This window comes from Myotis daubentonii, chromosome 5, assembly GCF_963259705.1.
Source record: "Myotis daubentonii chromosome 5, mMyoDau2.1, whole genome shotgun sequence".
In the NCBI taxonomy this organism is placed as follows: domain Eukaryota; kingdom Metazoa; phylum Chordata; class Mammalia; order Chiroptera; family Vespertilionidae; genus Myotis; species Myotis daubentonii.
This window is the reverse complement of record NC_081844.1, coordinates 54190953-54213316: the sequence shown is the minus strand read 5'-3', so window position 1 is coordinate 54213316 and position 22364 is coordinate 54190953. Positions and strand designations below refer to the sequence as shown.

The 22364-nt window shown below is 40.6% G+C and overlaps 1 protein-coding gene across 6 annotated transcripts in view; it reads right to left on the bottom strand.

The window, feature by feature from the left end:
• Positions 1–22364, bottom strand: part of FBXW7 (F-box and WD repeat domain containing 7) — a 192012-nt gene that overhangs the window by 138036 nt on the left and 31612 nt on the right. For 3 of the 6 annotated variants that reach the window (XM_059697837.1, XM_059697833.1, XM_059697834.1), the window contains exon 2: positions 1135–1182. The exons of 1 other annotated variant lie outside the window; for it this stretch is intronic. The gene's annotated coding sequence lies outside the window, so the exon portion shown is untranslated. Of the gene's footprint in view, positions 1–1134; positions 1183–3891; positions 3959–22364 lie in introns of all 6 variants that reach the window. 2 more of the 6 variants (XM_059697835.1, XM_059697839.1) reach the window with 1 other exon arrangement.

Below are 22364 nucleotides of genomic sequence, written 5' to 3'. Positions count from 1 at the left end.
GGCCCTTAGTATGTCATAAACATATATAATGCAAGGATGATTACTTCCCTCAGACTAACTCAAATACATATATCAATGAGGGGGGAAATGTCAATAAATTACTCTTTTCTATTTAATACATCTCCAGATATCAGTTACTACATTTTAAAGTAGTAAAAATTTGTTTAAAAAATTCTTGTAACATCATTTGCTCCTAAAAATATTACATTAATTATACAATAGAGTAGTATAATTGTTGACTATTTAAGCATCAATTATTATTATAGAATTTTAGAAACATAATTTGGTTGAATATTTGTTTCAAACACATTATAAAGAATAATAAAAGAAATTAATGTTTTTTATTTAATATTTCTTCATGTAGCTAGGAAATTTCCTTTAGCTAATCAAACAGGTGTATTCATCCTTAAAGATATTTTTACATTAAAACAATCAAAAATTTTTATTACAACATTTGATTAATCAATGCCTCAGTACTTACCCCCATTGTTTAATAATTATAACAGCTATCATGATTAACCAAGGCATTGTTATATCTATATAAATACTATATAGTTGAAGTAAACATATTGAGATTAAGTCTCCTATATTTACTCAAATATAAAAAGGTTAAAACCTTATCTAATAAAATCATAAGTTTTTTAAATTCTTAACTACAGATACCTAACAAATTTTTAATATTATAATGTTATCAAAAAGAAACTGGACTAGCCCAGATAGGACCTGACCAGAGTAGTACTGGTCTTCATGTTGTCTTACTGTGATAAAAAGGACCTAATGTAAAGAGGACTCAAGTAATGGATGGCTAAAGAAGAAATTTGTACTAGTATCAACAGCTAATAGAAAACTGTTACAAAAATCTTGGCAGGAAAGGCCCTGTTTCATTCACAGTTCTTTCTCTGAATTCCTTTAATACTTAGCTTGCACATTAAAAGAATTTTCTGAATACAATGTGTAGAAAGAGTCATAAGGAGAGCAAAATAAATATAAATAGAAGAAATTCCAGTATCCGGTAACAATTTAAAAATATAAATTATAACTGCTATTTACAGTGACTATTGTAAATCTCATTAATGTTACATACATGTAAACTTAAGTAACATGCACTATTTAATATAAAAAGTATGTACTTACCAAATATTTAAATAGCCTTTTAAAAATCCCACTGATGGTTTAGACTCCCTAAATAAGAAATAAGAAGAGATAATTTTTCAACTTCAGAAGTTAACCCTACTCTGTAAAATTTACCCTAGAGTCCCATTTATGAGAACAATTTGTCTTTCTACACTTTGTCACATGACAAATATAAAACATTTTTCCTAGTCTTATATATTACTGAAATTTTATATGTGATATGGAAAAGCTAAAAAATTATTAAGATATTGGCAGAATTTACTAGATTACAAAAAGAGTGAGCTCTATAATAAATCAGATTTTTAAAATTACAGGCCAAGCATGCTAATAACAATGTCTTAGAGAAGCATCCATATATTAAATTCTTCTTGGCCATCAGTATACAATGTTATCCTCTACATTCTGGTTATCTAGTTACCATCTAACTAGCATCTATAGAGTTAAAGTAGAGCCAATCAATGCCTTGGGAAGATATTTTACAAAGTATTCTTATTTAAAAATTAATTTAAGGAAACACCTTGAAATCCATCCTATGCGAGTACTAAAAAATTAAAAGATTTAATCATATAAAAAGAGATATATGAAATGACAAATTAACTTTACTATTTACAAAAGTTAGCTGTATCTAATAACTTTATTGTAAACATAGTATATATCCTCTCAGTCAAGTATCAAGTCAAAATAACCTTCAAAATAACAGTCAAAATAACCTTCAAGTTCAAAAATTCAAGAATAAAAGCACTAAATATTATAGAGCTCTTATTCTTTGTCAGGCACATTGCTCAGGCCTTGAAAAATATCTATACACATTTTTTTAAAACACTTCATTTACTCCCCATTTTATAGGCAAAAAGCCAAGCCTTATAGAGATTAAGTCATCTGCTTACATATAGCAGCTGCCTTTGACTGCACAACCTCATGTCTTTAAGGCACCATACTATGACTCCTCAAAAACAAAATAAGTAAAACAGAACATGACACAGTAAGAGGTAAAACTGATTACCTCTTTTGAAGTCAGAAAAAAACAGATGTTTTTAGAGTTCTTTTCTTTTTTTAAAATATATTTTATTGATTTTTTTTACAGAGAGGAAGGGAGAGAAATAGAGAGTTAGAAACATCGATGAGAGAGAAACACTGATCAGCTGCCTCCTTCACACCCCCTACTGGGGATGTGCTTGCAACCAAGGTACGTGCCCTTGACTGGAATCAAACCTGGGACTCTTCAGTCCACAGGCCGATGCTCTATCCACTGAGCCAAACCAGTTAGGGCTTTAGAGTCCTTTTCAAGAATCTTCAGAATAAAAAATCATCTATCTTAACTAGCATAAAATGTTAGTATTCAAAATAACAATGCCATATATAAAAATAAAAAGGTTTTCTTATGAGTAAACCATACCAATAAGATTTTCTATCACTACCACTGCTAAAACCAAAATTGATCAAATGAATGACATCCATATCCACAAACCAGGGAAAAGGGGGGAAGAAAAAGTATATCAGAGACCTAAACAATAGTTTAAAACAATATAAGTTTCTATAGGATGGCAGAAAAATCTCATCATGACTTTGAGGTTAGTACAGGTTTTTTAAGACAGAAAGATCAAAACAAAAAAAACTGGACTTCATTAGCATTAAAAGTTGTTCTTAAAAGAGTGAAAATGAAAGCTACAGAGTAGGAAAAAATATCAATGCACATGTTCAACAAAGAACTCATATACAAAATATTTTTTTAAACAAGCTTACATTACACCATGATAAAGACAACCCAATTTTTAAGATAGGCTAAAGACCAAACAAAAATTCATAAAAGATAACTTCAAAACCCAATAAACATATTGACAAGGTGCTCAATGTCACTAATCATTAGGAAAATAAAAAAACACACACACACAATTAGATACTGTTATCTACCAAAATGACTACTTTTTACTAAAAATATAACAGAATACCAAGTATAAGTGAGAATGTGCAGCAGCTGGCATTCTCATGCACTGCAGGTAGAAGTGTAAATTGGTATAACCAGTACAGAAAACTATTTGGAAGTATCTACTAATGGTGAAAATACATATAGCCAATGACTAAGTCATACTATTCCCAGTATACAATCAATAGTTATCCTACATAATAAAAACCTAATATGCAAATCAACCGAACGACTGGTGGCTATGAAGTGCACCAACCACCAGGGGGCAGATGCTCAACACAGGCGCTGCCCCCAGCCCACAGGCCCTAAGCCAGCCAAGGCGGTGCCAGTGCCCCTCTCCCCCCACCCCCATCATCCCTCTGGTCGCCCGCAGAAGGAGGCGACCGGCGGCGGCGGCGGCAGGGCCAGTGAGTGGGTACCGCCAGGGCGGCCAAGGCAGGTGCCAGCGGGGGCCCCACAGATTGGCCCTGATTGCCAGCCAGGCCTAGGGACCCTACCCATGCACGAATTTCATGCACTGGGCCTCTAGTGTATATATATGTGCTCAAAACGATATATACAAGATTTAGTATAGCGGCATTATTAAGGGGCCCAAAACTGAATATAATCCAAATGTCCATCAGCAGTAGAAGGGAGAAATAAACTAGTATATTCATACAATGGACTCCTAAACCTCAGTGAAAATGATGCCACACACAAAATAGGCTTCATCTCCCAAACATAATACTGTGTGAAATAAGCCTGGGGGGGGGGGGGCAGCACATGGGGAGATGCATACATATTAAAATATAAGCCAAACTAATCTCTAATCGCAAAGTCAGAATAACAATTACCTTGGGGGTGAAGGGATTATTTGACTGGCACAGGGAGGTTTCAGAAGAGTTGATATGTTGATCTAGCCTGTAATTAAAATGTGTGTTCACTTTGTAAAAGTTCATTAATATAGAAAAGTTTATCAACAGTTTTCTGTATGTTAATTTTACTTCAATTATTTCAAAATTTTTATTTTAAAAAGTTTAATAAAATTTTAAGATGAAAAATTATGTTATGTGCCATTGAGTCAGTTCCGGCTCCTGAAACCCTATGAATGAGTGATGTCAACAATGTCCTGTCCGCAAAAGCCCTGCTCAGTTCCTGCAGACTCATGCCTATGACTTCTTTTATGGAGTCAATCCAGATGAAAAAGTACTTCTTAGTACTGTAACCTCAAGTCATCATCCTAATGATACAAAGGTCACTAATTTGAAAATCTGAATTTCTTAATAGTGTATTTTAATTTATTATTGCTGACTGTATAAAGGTAAATTAAATATGTATGGTCATTTTGTATTAAAAGCTTAAGAATAATTTCAATGTAAACATAAATTTTACCATCAAGAGATTTCCTATGATTTTCTTTAATAGCAGGAAAAGTTTTGCATGAAATCTTGCAAATTCCTGTTCTACATAAGCTCAAGTTAGGTTTACAACTGTGTAATTTCATTCACATATTAAAAGTATTAATAGCTAACTCAGAAATTGATTTCAAAAGCAATCAGGTGGCCAAGTTAGGCTCAGAAAAACTTTAAGGCAAATTACTTGGCCCTGTTGCTTAGAAAATCTTAAGACTTTTTAAAACCAATAACCTTTTTTTTTTCAGTAGATAAAGGCTTTAATTTAATTTTTTTAATTTATATTTCTTGTTGAAAGTATTACAGATGTCCCCTTTGTTTTCTGTTGTTTTCCCCCCAGTTGATCCCCTCCTCCTGGTGGCACCCGCCCCTCCCAAGCCTTCACAACAGTATTGTTTGTGTCCATGGGCTATGCACACATGCATATAAATTTCCCTAATCTCTCCCCCTGCACTCCCCTCACCCCAATAACCTTTGGAAGAAAACCCTGGCAAATAAATATTCTTATATACCTAAAAAATGTTTAGGTTAATATTTATAATGGTACCTTCTTTATTCAAAATATAAATATCTATATGTCCTTTTGTCCCATTTTATGTTATATTTACCTAAAAATTATTTTTTTAACTAACCAACTTATTTTTCCATTCTCTAAATTAAATAACACATTATTTGGTAAGATTTGAAAACTTTTATCCTAATGGAAAACTGCCTCATTACAACTTATTTGTCTTGAGCTGTGAGACATTTTTGTTATATGAGCCTGTAAGACACAGGTCAGAGGAGCAGGATAGCATAGGCCCCAAAAAGCCAGTTCCCTGAACAATTCCCAGACCTAAACATCCTTTAGACAAACTTTACTTTAAACAACTCATCAGAACCTCACAATAACTTTCCTCAGTCTTGGGTTGTTTTATCGCTAAGATCCTGGCCTGTTACAGATCTCTCTAAAGCTTCAATTGGCCAGGAACTGCTGTCAGGTTTCTACTTGAAGGCAGCCAACCATTGGGTTGTAATTCTTATACATAAGGTGCACAAGCAACGCTTTCACAAAACAGACATTTTTAATCAGTCTAACAACCCCACCCGACCCCTGGTCCCCAAGCCAAACAGAAGCCTGCTTCTTCTAATTCCAATGATTATCTTTCTAAATGGCATATTTTCACCAAGAATGCTTACTTACAGTTCCCACTTTGGACAACTTGTGATATGAATACAATTGTTAATTTGAGAGGCACCTTAGAACAAAAAGGGGACTGCCCCTTATCTTCCTAAAAGAGAAAGATCAACTTGGTAAACCTGAGAGACCTCCTCAGAGATCAAATATCTCAGCAAGACCACACAAATACTAGGAGTCGGACCAGGATCATCTAGTTAGGGTCCAGGATGAAGCTGAGAGCCAGCAGATCCTATCCTAAATCTATAGAGTCTACAAAACTAGACACAGGTTTATTAAGACAATTACCTAACTTTATAATTTCTAGTAATACTTAAGATCCCAGAGAGGAAGATAAGGATGAACAGTCCTTCCCAAATCAAAAAATGAACAATAAATTCAGCAACTGCGCACTGTTCATTCAAGCAATAAATGTAAGAAAGATTGTTTGTGAATTATAACCATTATTTAAAAATCTAGCATCTTAAAATAGTACTAACGATATACATTCCTAGGATACTACTATTTTGTCGTTGTTTTCTAAATCCTAAAATCTTACATAACCCCTGAGATTATACTATTCAATTGTGGAAGTGAAAAAGTTAAAACTAGGCTGGTAAAGAATATTGAAAAAAGCAGTCTCAGCTAGTCAAAAGTCATAAGTAGTTACATAGATGTCAGATCTTGAATTATCTGAAACAAAGCATTAGAAACCATCTCTCAAATTCCCCATCATCCATTCAACTTGACCAGATTACAGTATCTCACAAATCAATCCAATGCAAAGCGAGAGTTTATCTCCACCTTATTCAGGACTCAATCCTATCATACGTTTCAAATGTCTTCAAAAAAACCTCATACCATAATAATTTTTAAAAGATGTAAATTTTTACCTTAAAAATCTCATGTTGCATTTCTCTTTCCTTAAGAAAGAAGGCACAGCATTCAGTATTTATATTCTCAAGCATCTTGCCTAATGCTACAAAGTGCAAAGGAATGCTTATACAATACTTCCAACAATTTGAAAGCAATCCCTCAATGTTTTGATGACATTCTCATAGACACTACCAACAAAGGTGAAAAGTAAATTCATAGTACTTTTAAAATACCTGATTGTCCCAGTTGTTAAAACACTGCAAATGTAAGTTTCAATACAACTTCATGCATTTTTATAATCCTTTTCACTATACAATTACACCTTTATAAAGTTATACTCTCAACGTTTTCTTCAACATTTCCACAAACCTAAAAGTATTTCTAAATTTCTCACAGTTGTCAATTGCCAATTTTACAACGAACTTCTTATGATGCCTAGGCCTTATGTATCTTTCACTACCATGTTCATATCCCTTACATCAATATAAACCCCAATTATCATTTTATTGCAGTGACATACAACCACTGTGAGAATACTGATTCCCTTCCAAAAAATAAACTTTATCTAGAAATGTAAACTGCTACCCACCTTGATATCTGCAACTGGAAGATTCTGCAATAAATTGAAATTTTATGGAGTCCTAGGATCACACATAATCCCTGAGACTATACTATTCAAACTGAGTTTTAAAAAAGTAAAGAAAATAATGTTATAATAACTGAGAAGAGTAAACATAATAACTTTTCAATCTATGCTATAAAACGTAATGCATTCTATTCTAAAGAAAAGAAGGCTTCCACAAAATCAAATCCATTAATATGGAAAACAAAAGCCCAAAAGGATTTATTTGAAAAAATACAGTTAGTAAAAAGCAGGCCTATCCAGAACCAAGTGTTCAGAATCCCAATTTCCTTTTCTGTTACCCCACTGACTACAAAGTAATTAGAACTTATGGTTTAATCTTATAAAAAGGTTAAAACATTTTCCCTTTTCATTCAAAAACACATTATTCCAACCAGCAATATGTTTCAAGTATACATGAAACATATGCCAAAATAAGCCTTAATTTAAAAGAATTAAAATAACTAAAATAACATACAATATATAGAATTATGCTAGAAATGAGTAACAGAAAGATACCCCTAAATCCCAACTATGGAAATCCAAGAATACATCTAAATACCCTATGGATCAAAGGAGGCTCAAAAGAAATTAGAAAATATTTTTAACTACATGAAAATAAAAATACAACATATCAGAAATTAGTGGGATACAAAATAGTGTTTAGATGGAAATTTTATAGCACTAAATGCCTATATTAAAAATAGGAAAGAAGGGAGTAAGACTTTTAAGAATATCTTTTTATATAATTTTGACTGTTAAGAGTTTTACTATACTAAAAAAGAAATGAAATTAAATCAATGGGGCAGCTAAAAATACAAGCAAAAATAAATGAACCTAAGTGTTTATCAAATTGGTGACATAAAAAATATAATTAATAAAAATAACTTATGAGCACAGTACTTTTACATACTCTCATTGAGATATATTATATGGAAAAAACTGCATAGAAATCTTAAACTTTCGTTACTTAGTGGTGTTCGTGTGGCAATTCCAATATTAAGTCATGTATACTGTAGGACAGAAATGAATGAACATATATTGATGTTATTCTTAACCAGGATCCTCACTGTGGGAGAAGAGAGATCCAAATATGCAACAGGAGGAAAGAAAAACCCTGAAAAGAAAAGAACCTTTTGGTACTGGATTGGGATTACAAATATTAATGTAGGTGGTTTTTAAGTATTTCCTTGTTTTGTCCAATGAAAAGAGCCCCTATAAAAGCAATGACATTCATCCAGTAATACAGAACACATCCTATATGGAGAAATAGCCATTTCCTAGTATAGGGTAGAGGAAGCATAAGGTAAGAATGGAACATTTGTTGTGCCACGAAGCAAATAAGTACTCTAAAAATTACAGGACATAACAAAAAGACATAAAAACCAGATTGAATGAGTTCCTGCTGGCTAACTGTTAATAATTTGAGCCTTCAAAAGAAATATAACCACAACTAGAGGCCCGGTGCACAAAAATTTGTGCACTCGGGGGGGAGCGGGGATCCTTCAGCCCAGCCTGTGCCCTCTCGCAGTCTGGGACCCCTCGGGAGATAATGACCTGCTGGCTTAGGCCTGCTCCCGGGTGGCACAGGGCAGGCCTAATCCCTAGGTGCAGCCCCTGGTCAGGCTCAGAGCAGGGCCGATTGGGGAGTTGGAGCGCCGCCCCCTGTCATGCACAGAGCAGGGCTGATTGGGAGGTTGCGATGCCACCCTCAGGCATGCTCAGGGTAGGGCCGATTGTGGGGTGGGGCACCGCCCCCTGTCACTCAAGGCAGGGTCGATGGGGAGGTTGCGGCGCCACCACCTGTCACGCACAGAGCAGGGCTGATCCGGGGGTTTGGGAGCTCCCCCCTGTCACGCACAGAGCAGGGCCCATCAGGGGGTTGGGGAGCTCCCCCCTGTCATGCACAGAGCAGGGCGGATCAGGGGGTTGGGGCGCCGCCCTCTATTACCCACAGAGCAGGGCCGATCAGGGGATTGGGGCGCCACCACTGTCACACTCAGGGCAGGGTCAATGGGGAGGTTATGGCTCTACCCCGTCACACACGGAGCAGGGCCCCGGGGGTGGGGGGGTTGGGGCGCCGCACCCTGTCACACAGAGCCGCAGGGCAATCAGGAGGTTGGGGAGCTCCCCCCTATCAGGCACAGAGCAGGGCTGATCAGGGGGTTGGGGCACCTTCCCCTGTCACGAACAGAGCAGGGCCGATAGGGAGGTTGTGGCCCCGCCCCCTGTCACACACAGAGCGATCAGGGGTTTTGGGCGCTGCCCCCTGTCATGCTGATCCCGGTGCCGGGAGACATATTACCCTTTTACTATATAGAATAGAGTCCTGGTGCATGGGTGGGGGCTGGCTGGTTTGCCCTGAAGGGTGTCCCGGATCAGGGTGGGAGTCCCCACTGGGGTGCCTGGCCAGCCTGGATGAGGGGATGATGGCTGTTTGCAGCTGGTCACACACCCTTCAGGGTGGGGGTCCCCACTGGGGTGCCTGGCCAGTCTGGGTGAGGGGCTGAGGGCTGTTTTCAGGCTGGGACTGAAGCTCCCAACTGCTTCTTTTTTTCTTTTTTTTTTCTTTTTTATTCTGAGCCAGCTTTAGCTCTGAGGCTCCAGCTCTTAGGCCTCCGCTCCTGAAAGCAGGTATCTGATTTGTTTAGGTTCTACAATCGAAACTCTGTATCAACTCCAGGTCTGAGAACCTGGCTCGCTGAAAGCTGGTTTCTGGGGTTTTGTTTAGCTTCTATTTTTATAACTATGTTTCAAACTGCCAGCTCAGAGGCCGGCAAGGCAGGCAGGGAATGTTGCAGTCCTCCGTCACTGAAGCAAGTAAACCTCATGTTAGTTTCAAGCTGCCTGGCTGCCGGCTGCCATCTTGGCTGGCAGTTAATTTGCATATCTCCCTGTTTAGCCAATGGGAAGGGTAGCGGTCGTACGCCAATTACCATGTTTCTCTTTTATTAGATAGGATGGGTCTTACTCCACTGAATAAAAGAATCCATGAGCCCACAATGATAATGAAAAAAGGAGGGTAGAAACTTTTCCTTAGAGAAGAATGTCAGTTGATATATGTGTGAAGAATATCAGAACTAGAAAATCATCATTTTGCAAACATCAATGTAATCAATGATTCAGACAAAAATCAACAGTGTTAAAATCAATGGGTGAAAGCCTGTTGAGAAACTATTTATTCAGCCTCAAGGCATGTATTAATTACCAAAGAAAAAAAGATACCTTTACAATGCAGAAATTTGGCAGCACTGGCTAAATCAAATAATCCAGCTTAACATCACAAATAATGGAACCAATAATAATAAAAGCATGATATACTAATTAGACCAGATGTCCTTCAGGACAACCTTCCAGACGAAGCCAAGGTGGGCAGAAGCCAAGCCCCTCGCACTAATTTCGTGCATCAGGCCTCTAGTTAGTAATATAGAGATTAAAATAAGCAAATTTTAAATACTTATATCAACATGGATAAATCTTAAAACGAACATTGAGTGAAAAAAGCAAATTACAAAGGGATGTAAACAATGTAATACTATTTACTTACATCTTAAAAACAAATCAATATTATTTACTCTTTTTATAAATGTGTGCATAAAAGTATAAAAATTTAAAGGATACCTTCAGTTTAGTAATTATGTCTTGGAAGGAGGCAAAAGAATTAATTAGCAATATTAAAGTATATTTTCAATTTAATTTAAAAGTTCTAAGACAATTATAGCAAAATGTTAATATCTGCTTATTTTGACAGTATGGATACATGAGCATCTTATATTCTTCCTTGTATTTTTTATATTTTTAAATATTCCATCATTTAGAAATTTAATTTTTAAAATGAATTGCTGCTATACAAATCTTAGTTCTGTAATTCCTGGTATTTAAAACTATTGCCTTGAAGAACTTTAATTTAGAAACAGGCTCCCAGTAACCTCTTCTACTTTAATCTCTGACATTAATGGACAGAAGCAAATCAACACTTCAAAAATGATTCTACTAAGCAAAATTCATTTCATTTACTTAAATAAAAAATAACCTGGAAGGCCATATGAGGGGCATTACACCTTCTCTAAAGTTTAATATTTCCTGCCTTTTATATTGCTCTTAATATGTGTCACCATTTGAAGAATTAAAAGTTTATCCATTCTAATAAGTCAGTTTTTCAATCATTTAGACCTAACTCTACAAAACCATCCTATTAAAGTTATTATTTTATTTCCAATTAATAAGTCTATTTTTAAAACCTACTAGTGTAAAATCAGTACACACAAAAAAAAATTTTTAACTCAAATTTTTTAAGTGATTTGATAACAAGTTAGTTCTTTATCACATTCCCTTTAATGCTTTAATCTATTTGTGAAAACTTTCTATTTTCTGCTTAAGAGAAGGTCAACGGCTTTCACTTCACTACTCTAACATAATCATGAATTGAAATAAGAACTCTTAGCTCTTTGGACTGACAAAGCTACCAGTATGCCTAAGCCAATAAAGCGATTCGTTCATTAACGCTGCTAATAAAGCAACCTTTTGTTAGTCTATGAAACATCAGAAACCTCAGAGACTCTAACTTTGCAATTTTCCCATTTTTGCCATAGGAATTTAAAAGTTCTCTTATGTGCCATCTACTTTAACAAGTAAAACATAATCATTCTAAAAATGTGTCCTTCCACTCTAGGTAATTTAATAGCTTAACACATTAGTTCCAACTTCAGAAAACTGTTCCTAGATGAAACTACTTATATTTTATTTAATTATTCTCTTTTGTTTGTCCATAGAGCCAATCTGTCTAGAAATTTCTGCCAACTTCAAATAAACAACTAAAGGAATAATCCCTATAATATTCTCAAAATGAAAAACAAAAATGTTCACTTACCCAATCAGCATTCATTGATCAACTATAGTAAGCAAGGCATGGAAGATACTATGAAGATTAATACACAGTCCTTGCCCTCAAGCAACTCAGTTTAAGAAAAAAGATGGGCATTTTTAAAAAATGACTGTAAGGCAGTTTTTAATAGTGTTTAATAAATATAGTAGCATGATACAATTAATTGAACTGAGACAAGATAAAAAAATCTTCAATGAGCCAAGACCGGTTTGGCTCAGTGGATAGAGCGTCGGCCTGCGGACTGAAAGGTCCCGGGTTTGATTCCGGTCAAGGGCATGTACCTGGGTTGCGGGCATATCCCCAGTAGGAGATGTGCAGGAGGCAGCTGATCGATGTTTCTCTCTCATCGATGTTTCTGGCTCTCTATCTCTCTCCCTTCCTCTCTGTAAAAAATCAATAAAATATATTTTAAAAAAAAATCTTCAATGAGATGTTTTTAAGTTAAATAAATGAAAGTATATTTTAGGCTTAGAGAATAGCTTATATATAAAACAAGATAGATAAAACATGGTAAATTCAAAATTTTTAATTAATTTAGTAAGGCTGGAATGTATTGTGCATATAAGAAATTAGTAGAGAATGTCTGTTAGTGCTTAAAGAGCCACATTTGCCCTGCGCTCTAGAATTTGGACTTTATTCCATGCAATGGGCACTCATTAAAAAGTTGTAAGAAAAGATATGTGGCACTCAGGTCTGGGTTTTTGTGTGTGTGTGTATTTTGTTTTGTTTTGTTTTTAGAAAAGTCACTCATGAATGCCCAAAAGCTTCTATTTTCAATAACTTCAGATCCATAAAACAGCTAAGTCACTTGATCAGTCCTGCAGCTTAGGAAATAGGAGAACCAGGACTCAACCCTGGCTTGAGTCTTCCACACTCTTAATACTATAATATGCTCGCTCCCAAGAAGAGACAACAGTTAAAAACAATCATAACAGCCCAGCCAGTGTGGTTCAGTGCCGGGAGCCGGTCCATCCTTGCTGTTTCAAGGGACCTGGCATATATGGCATACGGTTCTTAATATGTTTGCTCACCTTCTTGGCGCTGTGTTTTAACCAAAGTCACCTCTCCGAGAAAGGTTGAATCCCCAGGTAGGGATTTTCCCCTGAAGTTAGGGAGGGAATAAAACCCCTCAACTAAGTGCCAGGCGGGTAATTAATCCCTTTAACTACGAACAATCATGCTTAAACTACATAATCTTTTCTCCCTGGAATGGAGATAAGAAACGCCCTAACCTTTGTAGTAGAGATTGATAGGATTGAATCAACTGGTATAAATACAGTTGTAACAAGACAGAAACACTCAGAACTCAGAACTCAGAACACCGAACTAAGGACACAGAACTCAGAAGACAGGACCAAGAGAGACAGAGCCTAGGCCCGGAACCTACAGGGAGCGTTCTCTGGAGACGGAGGAGCTTCGCTGGAGAGAGCATGGCAGGGGATCCTGGACAGAGACTGGCCTCGGAGCCTAGAGACTGCGGAGATTGGCAGGAGAGCCTGACTAGAACCTGGTGACTGGACCTGCCTGGAGATCCTGGACAGAACCTGGCTGGAGATCCTGGCTAGGCTGCTGATCAACTGAACGCTGTCTCCGTGTCATTCCTTCTTCGCCGACTCCGTCCACACCTTTGGGGACCCCTGGACCTGCTGGGGCTGGACCCCGGCATCTGGCGCCCGAACAGGGACCCCTAGGTAAGCGCCCTGCACTCGGGACGGATCAGACTCCACCGTAAGAAGAGGGTGGATAGTCTTCGCCGACTCCGTCCACACCTTTGGGAACCCCTGGAACAGGATTCCCTTAGGTAAGCCCCCCCATTGAGAACCCCACACTCGGGACGGATAGGACTCCACCGTAGGAAGAGGGTGGATAGTCTTCGCTGACTCCGTCCACACCTTTGGGAACCCCTGGAACAGGATTCCCTTAGGTAAGCCCCCCCCCCATTGAGAACCCCACACTCGGGACGGATAGGACTCCACCAGGGTGCTACAGACCCCCCTATAGAGGATAAGTAGGATAAGAAGGTGGATAGTACAGAACTTAGATTGAGAAGATGTGCCATACTGAGTCCAAAGAAAGAAGACTCTGTATTGATCTTTAGATTAAGAAGATGTGCCATACTGAGTCTAAAGAAAAAAGACTCCGTATTGATCTTTTAACATATATGCTTGTTAGCAGAGGAATTAAGGTTACTCCCAGTCAGACAGAACATTTTATACAAGAAATACGTCCATGCTTTTCTGAGGAAGGAAAGGTGCTGGAAAGGTAAATGTAGAGGCATGGGAGAAGATAGGCCCAAGGAGCCTTATCCTTAACCCCACTGCAGCCTTTCTACCCTGGGAAAGTGTAGGATTGGCAAGCTCTCCCTGGGATGATAGATCAGGACTCAGGTAATAGCAGAAAGCGCCAATCCTACTCTTAAAATGGATATAAGAGAGCGTTTCAGGTTTTTCTTTTTAATGCTTGCTTTTAAAAAATAAAAAAGGGGGAATTTGCCGGGAGCCGGTCCATCCTTGCTGTTTCAAGGGACCTGGCATATATGGCATACGGTTCTTAATATGTTTGCTCACCTTCTTGGCGCTGTGTTTTAACCAAAGTCACCTCTCCGAGAAAGGTTGAATCCCCAGGTAGGGATTTTCCCCTGAAGTTAGGGAGGGAATAAAACCCCTCAACTAAGTGCCAGGCGGGTAATTAATCCCTTTAACTACGAACAATCATGCTTAAACTACATAATCTTTTCTCCCTGGAATGGAGATAAGAAACGCCCTAACCTTTGTAGTAGAGATTGATAGGATTGAATCAACTGGTATAAATACAGTTGTAACAAGACAGAAACACTCAGAACTCAGAACTCAGAACACCGAACTAAGGACACAGAACTCAGAAGACAGGACCAAGAGAGACAGAGCCTAGGCCCGGAACCTACAGGGAGCGTTCTCTGGAGACGGAGGAGCTTCGCTGGAGAGAGCATGGCAGGGGATCCTGGACAGAGACTGGCCTCGGAGCCTAGAGACTGCGGAGATTGGCAGGAGAGCCTGACTAGAACCTGGTGACTGGACCTGCCTGGAGATCCTGGACAGAACCTGGCTGGAGATCCTGGCTAGGCTGCTGATCAACTGAACGCTGTCTCCGTGTCATTCCTTCTTCGCCGACTCCGTCCACACCTTTGGGGACCCCTGGACCTGCTGGGGCTGGACCCCGGCAGTTCAGTGGTTGAGTGTCGATCTAGGAATCAGGAAGTCATGGTTAGATTCCCAGTCAGGGCATATGCCAGGGTTGTGGGCTTGATCTCCAGTAGGGGGCCAGGAGGCAGCCAATCGATGATTCTCTCTCATCATTATGTTTCACTCTCTCTCCTTTTTTGTCCCTTCTCTCTCTGAAATAAATAAATATTTAAAAAAAAATAACAGAAATCTAACTACTTTGTTAAACTGCCCAAGTATTCCATGGATATACAAAATAGCAAAATTCAAAAGCATTCCCTTCCCTTCAACACCTTTAATTTGTATTTGTATTATAGATAATATGTTCAGTGGTGCAATTACAACCAAGCATTTTTAGCAATCTATTATTTATCAGTTCATAACTTCATTTGGAAGTGAGGCATATCGAAGTTTAAAATATACTCTTATCAGTATAAAAAATAAGAAAATAGGGAGCCCTTAAAGATCATCATCCCTGATACTAAACATCAAAACTAATAGGCAAAGGAGAAAGCACTTCAGAGAAGAGAAAAAAAAGAGGTATTCAGAGTAATCTTTATAAGTAGGAAAGGGGTCTTTTATTGCATAGCTTCCATGTAAGAAAATAGCAAGAGCCGTAACCAGTTTGGCTCAGTGGATAGAGCGTCGGCCTGCAGACTGAAAGGTCCCAAGTTTGATTCTGGTCAAGGGCATGTACCTTGGTTGCGGGCACACCCCCAGTAGGGGGTGTGCAGGAGGCAGCTGATCGATGTTTCTCTCTCATCGATGTTTCTAACTCTCTATCCCTCTCCTTTCCTCTCTGTAAAAAATCAATAAAATATATTTTTTTTAAAAAAGAGAAAATTATAAAACTCAAGAGCATTTGAGAACCAAGTGGCAGGCTTTTTGGACATGGTTCAAGATCAAAGCACACAGTATTATTTCTCCTTTTTTATCAAATGCCAATAAAATAAAAAAGAATTACTACCTATCAATCATTCTCTCACATTCATAACTTTTTATAACATACTGACTAAAGTATGCAATAATAGCTCTTCAATTCTTATCTATATATCTATATATATAAAACCCTACTGTGCAAATAGACCAAATGGCCGAGCAACAGAACAACCGAATAACCAGTTGCTATGACATGTGCTGACCACTAGGGTGCGCGCATGGAACATGGTGGGCATCAGCAGCAGGAGGCAGAGCATGGAACTTGGCGGGCATCGGCTACGGTGGGATGGTGGAACAGGTGAGCGGGGGCGCCAGACCAATGCGGGGCACCAGTCACTGTCATCAGGGCAAGCTTCTGTTAGTTACTGAAAATTCTTTGCTCCTGCACACCATGGTCCCGCCCGGCACTCACACCTGCTGCCAGTGCCTGGTGCCGGCCCCAATCACTCAGAGCTATCAGCGGGTGCAAGTGGCAGCTGCCGGATCCGATTGCCCTCAAAGCTTCTCCACCTCCCCCTGCTCCTGAGGGGTGATCGGCGCCAGCAGCTCGTACACGCTGCCGGTGACGTCTCCACCCACACCCACTGTCGGTGCCAGAGCTGCCACTCACACCTGGTGCTGGCACCAGCCCCAATTGCTCCACGCTGTCAGCAGGTGCGAGCAGGGCCGGCGCCATCAGTGTGTGGGAGTGGCAGCGGTGGGACCGGGGCTGCCAGCAGACAGGGAACTGGAGCCCACAGCAGGAGGGGCCAGGCAGGGGTGAGGAGGATGGGCCAAGACCTGCCCCTGTGCCCACAGCAGCCTCGTGGCCCACAGTTCCTTTCAAGGTGCACAAAGTCGTGCACTGGACCCCTAGTATCTTTAATACAAAAGAAAAAACTACAACAGCACAATCATCCAATAGAATTATTATGCTAGTCATTAACAGGGCAAAAATAAATATACTCTGCTCTCTGAAAACTGGAGAGATTGATGTGAACTAATCAAACAAATAGATCACAAATGTGATAAAAGCCATGAATACACATAACAGGGGCATTTAACCTACTGAGTGTTTTGACTGAGGAAAGCCTTCCTTTCAAGGAAGTGACCTTTAGATTGATATTTAGAAAATGTTTAAAAGTTAGGAGGGATTTAGGAGAGTGGCTGATGGGGGAAGGGATCGTGGAATTAAGGTGTGGTTCACAGGGTAGGACAATTATATTGGCAAAGTTTTATTAAGGTGGTGGTGAGAACATAGGTGCTACGTATGTGTGTTCATAACATTCGTATTAAAAAAACTTTTTATGTTGAAAATTTCAAACACAAAATAAACAGAATATAATAAACCCATATGTACCCATTACCCAACTTTAGCAATCATCAACATCCTGCTATTCTTGTTTCATCTGAACCCTCCACTCCCTGCCACCCAACTTATTCTCATGTTTTAAGGTAAAATTTACATACACTGACATATACACTCCTTTACCATACTACTCTGACAAGTACACTCCTGTAACCTCTACACTCACTTTTTCACTTCAGGAAACTCCCTTATGCCCCTTCCCAACTGAGCATGAGCACTTCCCATAACTAAAGAACTAGCCCATTGTTCAATATTCTTTTTACCACAGATTAGCTTTGCCTGTTCTAGGACTTAATATAAATGGAATCAGAGCATACTGTGTCCAGCATCTTTCACTGGGTGAGTTTGTGAGAGCCATCCATGTCACTGGCATGCAAGTTTTTTCCTGTTTATTACTGAGTAGTATGCCACTGTATGAAAACTTTTTAACCACTTATCCTATAGATTGATGTTTGGGTCATTTCCAGTTGTTAGCTACTATGGATAAATCTGCTGTAAACATTATTTAAAAAGGCTTTTTGTAGACATGTTTTCATTTCTCTTAGGAAAACACCAAGGAGAAGAACTAGAACTGCTGGTTCCAAAGGTAGGCATAATGCTTAAATTTATAAGAAACTGCCAAGGAGAAACTAAGATGGCGGCATAGATAAACACCGGGAAATTGCTGCTTCCCACAACAATTGATAAATGCATCAAAAACACAAGCTGGACTCATCCAGAACTACAGGAGAGCTGGCCGAGTGAAAATTCTACAACTAGAAGGAAAGAAAAGCACACTGAGAGCCAAAGGAGCTGCCCAGGTGGAGTGCAGAGGTACGGGGGCTCGCGCGCGGAAAGGGTCTGGCACCTGAGGACACGGCTGTCTTTTTGAATCCGGAGGGAGACACAAGCTCCCCACGGCTCTGAAATCCGGTTCCGGGAAGTCTCTGGGGACCCAGCACTCATACGGGGAGAAACTGGTCTCTCTGGCAGCGGGCGAGCTTGAGGGCAGCTTTCCCTCAGAGGTGCTTGCAGCCATTGCCGGGACACTGGGACTCTCGACTCCTTAGGGCGGGGCTGAGGCTCCACCATAGCTGCTTCCTCCGCCCTTTGATTCCTTGAGACCCCGCCCCGCCCAGGCTGCGGCAGAGACTTTTGCATATGAATGCCCTGGCCATTTGCAACCTGTAACTACCTAACCGCAGCCCGGCCAGATAGACCCAGAGCTTCCAAGAGAAGGCCCAAGGCCCCACAGCGGCTTGCATTGCTACACAGCTGAGCATCATCAGGGCACTTCCAAACTCCAAAAAAAGGAAGGGGAATCTGCAGTTCTCTTCGTAGTTCCTGCTGTGTAACCTCAGGCAGAGGCTAAATTAGCACCTCCTTAGATCCAAGAGCCACTGTACCCAGTGGTCGGAGGGGGACCATCCAGATCACAACTCCTCAGATCCATAAGGGACACACTCAGGGTGCAGTCTCAGTGAGCACCAAAGCCCCACTGAAGCAAGTCTTGCCCCAGAAGGGTGTCTCCAGCACAGAAGTTCTCCCACCGTAGACACAGCTGATTCTCACTGCCAATTGGCCTGGAGGTCAATTCCTCCCAGCGATCCTACAACAACCAAGGCATAGCTATAACAAGACTGTGCACAAAGCCCATAAGGGGGTGCACCAAGAGTGTCCACCTCAGGTAACTGGGGAGGCTGAGCCACTGGGCCCTACAGGACACCTAGCACACAAAGCCACTCTATCAACACAGGGAAGCAGCCAAAATGCGGAGACAAAGAAACAGGTCACAAATGGCAGAAACGGAGGAAAGCAAATGACTGGATATAGAGTTCAAGGCCACGTTTATAAGGTTTTTCAAGAATTTTATGGAAACCGCCGATAAATTTAATGAGTCCCTCAATAAGTATAGTGAGACCATGGAGGACATGAAAAAGGACCAACTAGAAATTAAGCATACACTGACTGAAATAAAGAATAATTTACAGAGATCCAACAGCAGACAAGAGGATCCCAAGAATCAAGTCAAAGATTTGAAATACAAAGAAACAAAAAATACCCAACTGAAAAAGAAAAAAGAAAAGAGATTCCAAAAATATGAAGATAGTGTAAGGAGCCTCTGGGACAACTTCAAGCGTACCAACATCAGAATTATAGGGGTACCAGAAGAAGAGAGAGGGCAAGATATTGAATACCTATTTGAAGAAATAATGACAGAAAACTTCCCCCACCTGGTGAAAGAAATAGACTTACAAGTCCAGGAAGCGCAGAGAACCCCAAACAAAAGGAATCCAAAGAGGACCACACCAAGACACATCATAATTAAAATGCCAAGAGCAAAAGACAAAGAGAGAATCTTAAAAGCAGCAAGAGAAAGACAGTCAGTTACCTACAAGGGAATACCCATACGACTGTCAGCTGATTTCTCAACAGAAACCATGCAGGCCAGAAGAGAGTGGCAAGAAATATTCAAAGTGATGAATAGCAAGAACCTGCAACCAAGATTACTTTATCCAGCAAAGCTATCATTCAGAATTGAAGGTCAGATAAAGAGCTTCACGGATAAGAAAAAGCTAAAGGAGTTCATCACCACCAAACCAGCATTATATGAAATGCTGAAAGGTATTCTTTAAGAAGAGGAAGAAGAAAAAGGAACTCTTACCATTTGCCACAGCATGGATGGAACTGGAGAGCGGATAAATACCACAGGATCTCACTCATTTGTGGAATATAATGAACAACATAAACTGATGAACAAGGACTGATCCAGAGACGGAGAGGCATTGATTGGACTGTCAGGCTTTGGAGGGAGGGTAGGGGAGGGTGGGGGCAAGGGGGAAAGATCAACCAAAGGACTTACATGCAGGCATATAGGCCTAACCAATGGACACGGACAACGGGGGGGGGGGGGGGTGAGGGCATGAGCGGGGGGGGGGGGGGTAGAGGGTAACGTGGGGACAAGGACAAATATGTAATATCTTAATCAATAAAAATATATTTGGGGAAAAAAAAAAAAGAAACTGCCAAATGGTTTTCCAAAGTGGCTCTACCATTTTATACTCACACCATAGATAAAGGGGGGACTACTGTGTACTGCTTTCCATAGATGCTGGAACTATCATCAAAGTACTTCTCATTACCTTGGTGAATGAAGTATCTCCTAGACCTCTTTGTGGATAATGGTGGGAACATGAGAGATGGGGATGGTCTCATTGAAAAATCCATTCCATCAGTCCTATTTCCCTTAATCTTTTGAGTTCTTCCTCTAACTATACCATGAGTGTTTAGGCCAGTGATGGCGAACCTATGACACACGTGTCCGAGGTGATACGCGAACTCATTTTTTTGGTTGATTTTTCTTTGTTAAATGGCATTTAAATATCTACACTAATAAAAGAGAAAAATGGTAATTGGCGTACGGCGATACCCTTTTCATTGGCTAATCAGGGCTATATGCAAATTAACTGCCAACTAAGATTGGCAGTTAACTGCCAACAAGATGGCGGTTAATTTGCATATGTAGGCACAATGCAGGGAGGCGAAAGGGAAAGCAGGAAGAAGCCCCCTGCCACTGACAGTGATCGGAAACCCAGGGGGGAGCTAAGAGCTGGGGGGCAGGGCAAAGGCGGCCCTGGGGCTGCCTTTGCCCTGCCCCCGAGCCATGATCGGAGAATCAGGTGCCTTTTCTGCCCTGGCCAGTGATAGCAGGAAGTAGGGGTGGAGCCAGCGATGGGAGCTGGGCACGGTCGAAGCTGGCAGTCCCAGGAGCTAGGGGTCCCTTGCCTGGCCCTAAAGCGAAGCCCACAATCGCGGGGCCGCTGCAGCTGCGGGTCCCCGCTGCCCGGGCCGGACACCTAGGCCAGAGGCGTTAGGCCTGGGCAGGGGTGGAGCCTGCAACCGCGGGGAGCTGGGGGTCCCCTGCCCAGGCCTGACACCTCTGTCGGAGGCCTCAGGCCTGGTCAAGGGGCCGATCCGGTGATTGGTGATCGGAGGGTGATGAGGGTCAACTCCTCTGGCCGAGGCATCAGGCCTGGGCAAGGGGCAGAGCCAGCAATCGGAGAGGTCTGGGGGTCCCCTGCCCAGGCCTGACGCCTGGGCCAGAGGCATCAGGCCTGGGCTGGGGGCAGAACCAGTGATGGGGGGAAATGAGGGTCCCCTGCCCAGGCCTGATGCCTCTGGCCCAGGCGTCAGGCCTGGGCAAGGGGCCGATCCTGCGATTGGAGGGTGATGGGGGTCAACGCCTGAGGGTTCCCAGTATGTGAGAGGGGGCAGGCTGGGCTGAGGGACACTCCCCCCCACACACCCAGTGCATGAATTTCGTGCACCGGGCCCCTAGTATAAAATAAATATCAAAAATATGTCTTTGTTTTACTATGGATGCAAAGATCAAAAAATTTCTATATGTGACACGGCACCAGAGTTAAGTTAGGGTTTTTCAAAATGCTGACATGCCGAGCTAAAAAGGTTCGCCATCACTGGTTAGGCATTTAACATCATTTAATATAGATCAATGCTGAAAGCAATCAAGGGAGCAAACAATACAACACATCCTAGCTGCTTGAGCAAGAAAACTGAATCCAGAATCTCTGGTAATTGCCCCATGCCCGTATACGGAGCCAAATGCAAAAAGCATGTTCCCGTCTCATCATCAGAACCCATTTCTCTACATATTCCTGAGGTTATTACTAAGATGTTAGCAAAAATCTTTTAATGCTGATAGATAATGCTTTTCTTCCTTTTTTGCCTATGCAAAGGCAAAGCATGTTACAATATGACTCCAGTTAGAGTTCTGTAAAGAACAAGGATTATTGAAGGGGGTAGGAGGAAGCTAGCTTCCTTTGAATGGTAGCTGTCATAAGCAAGATTGTTATAGGTCTTCAAAGAAGACAAGGAAAGACAGCTTCTGT